The sequence below is a fragment of the Gadus chalcogrammus genome, chromosome 2, assembly GCF_026213295.1.
Source record: "Gadus chalcogrammus isolate NIFS_2021 chromosome 2, NIFS_Gcha_1.0, whole genome shotgun sequence".
Classification (NCBI taxonomy): Eukaryota; Metazoa; Chordata; class Actinopteri; order Gadiformes; family Gadidae; genus Gadus; species Gadus chalcogrammus.
In genome coordinates this window covers 275,740-278,239 of record NC_079413.1, presented here as the reverse complement: position 1 = coordinate 278,239, position 2,500 = coordinate 275,740, and positions in this window count along the sequence as shown.

Here is a 2,500-nt window from a genome sequence, read left to right as displayed (position 1 = left end):
AGCCGGCCTGGATCTCCAGCGAGCAGACACCCCAGGGAGACTCTCCTACCCCCGGCCCGCTGAGCAGTCCGCCCTCCCGGACCGTGTCGAACCTCCTCCCGGGAGCTCCACGTCTCGGATCATCGGGTTCGGTTCAGGAAGACAGATTCAGGAACTCTTTTGATTACCACAAATAACAGTTCTTCCTCCGCAGGTTATCTGATCAACAGGCTAATGACCCCCCCCCCCCCCCTTCAGTGGAGGACGGGCTGAGCTCGTTGGTTGTGGAGCTCAGGGAGGGGGGGGGCTGAGCCGGTCAGCACCACGGAGAGCTCAGCGGAGGACCCACCAGAACACACCACGCAACACTCAAGATCACTTTCATCTCTTTATTATACAGCCGTCTGGACGCCTCGCCAGGGCCCTGAGGACCCCGCGGCCCGTCACGCCGTGCCCGGGGGCCGAGGAAGAGCCCCACCCCCCCGCCCTCTCCGGGGAGCGGATGACGTCCATGATGTCCTGCTTTCAGAGCAGACGACCTTCCACCTTCAACCTCGTACAAAAATATCTGCCTCTAGTTCACATCTTCTGCCGACGACGATGACGGGGGGGGGGGGGGGGGGGGCGGGGCTGCTGCAGGGTAAACAAGGTCACTTGAAAACACGTCTGAGTGGCCGACTCCTGCAGGACCCGAGCATCACCAGCGGCTAAAACAACTCTGCAACCGAAGACATCCTAAGACATAACGCTGAAGGAACTACAAACAGAAGAGACACGTCTTCATCCACTATCATTAAAATAAAACTATGCATCGCCTAAATAAAAAGACATGTTACCATTTCTGAAATGAGTTAGAATAAGAAACTGTAGATAATGTACCAGGCTGGCCTCGAGTGGTTCAACTGGAACAGAGAAATGGAAACGGACACAACGTCGTCTGGGGGGGCCGAACACCGAACCCAAGACCCTCCCGACAGCTGAAGACCCCTACGGCCCGGGGTCGAGAACCAAATCCAGCGACATGAGGTTTGGAATGAGCATCATGACACAAAACAAACAGCGTTCTGAAAGCATGAAGTATAAAAAAATAACAATTCAGCTGCACTTAAATACATGAAACGTGTGCAAGGTTCAAAACTAAACCTAACCAAAGGAAGAGTCGGGTGACAGGGTCCTCGGGCCCAGGGGGGGGGGGGGGGGGGGGGTGGTGCTGTCCAGGGGGTGAACCCCACCTTGGTTCCAGTGGTATTGCGTTGCCATGACGTCCGATCTCCCTCTCGATCCGTCGTCTCGTTCTCTGAAGGTATCCCGTTAGGTCGTTTTAGATTCAGAACCAAAATGTTGAGTTTGTTGTGCAACGTGCAAAATCTAAACCGACGAGCAGACGCCATGTTGGACCGTCCCGTCGTCATAACAACGGCGTCGCCGCGCCCGGAGACCCCCAGAGCGGTGGGCGGTGAGTCCTACAGTAAAGTGCACTTCCTCAGCGGGGGGCCGAGGTCCTGGCAGCAGACGGAGACGGCTGCGCTGCCCCCCGCGCGGCGCCCCCCCCCCCCCCCCCCAGCAGCCGGACGGCCGTGGGGGTCCGGAGGGGGGGTAGGGGGTGGCGCTACACCCCGTCTCCTCACACACACTTCTGCCCTTCAAGTCATTCATTATTGTGCAAATCCCCGGCAGACGTTCTGCTGCCGAGTGTCTCTGTCTCTCTCACACACACACACACACACACACACACACACACACACACACACACACACACACACACACACACACACACACACACACACACACACACACACACACACACACACACACACACACACACACACACACACCAGGTCCAGCCGTGGCTCCGGGGGTCTGTGATTGAAGAGGCCTTCAGCGAGGGGGGGGGGGCTACCTGATGCGGCCGTCGCTCTTCACGGGCCCCAGGTGGGCCTTGGGGTCGGGGGACAGGGCGCTCCAGGAGGTCTGGGTGCAGGGGGCCAGGCCGGGGCAGGGGGAGGGGGGGGTGGCCCCGCTGGTGGAGCACAGGTCCCCCGTCAGCCAGAAGGCCCCCGCGCTGCCGTCCACCCAGGCCTCCAGGGCCCCGCCCACCAGCCGCGCCCGCGCACCCGCCTCCCGCAGCCCCGCCTCCGGCGACGGCAGCTTCAGCACCGCGCTCAGCTGCTGGAAGTCCTGGTCCAGGTACAGGTCCCCCGGGGGCCCCGCGTGGAGCCAGCTGTCCTCCTCTGAAACAGGAGACGGGGGGTCAGAGGGCCGCATGGAGGGGCCCAACACAGGGGCCCTAAGGTACCGCCCTGAGGGAGGGGCCCAACACAGGGGCCCTAATGGAGGGGCCCTAAGGTACCGCCCTGATGGAGGGGCCCAACACAGCGGCCCTAATGGAGGGGCCCTAAGGTACCGCCCTGATGGAGGGGCCCTAAGGTACCGCCCTGATGGAGGGGCCCTAAGGTACCGCCCTGATGGAGGGGCCCTAAGGTACCGCCCTGATGGAGGGGCCCAACACAGGGGCCCTAAC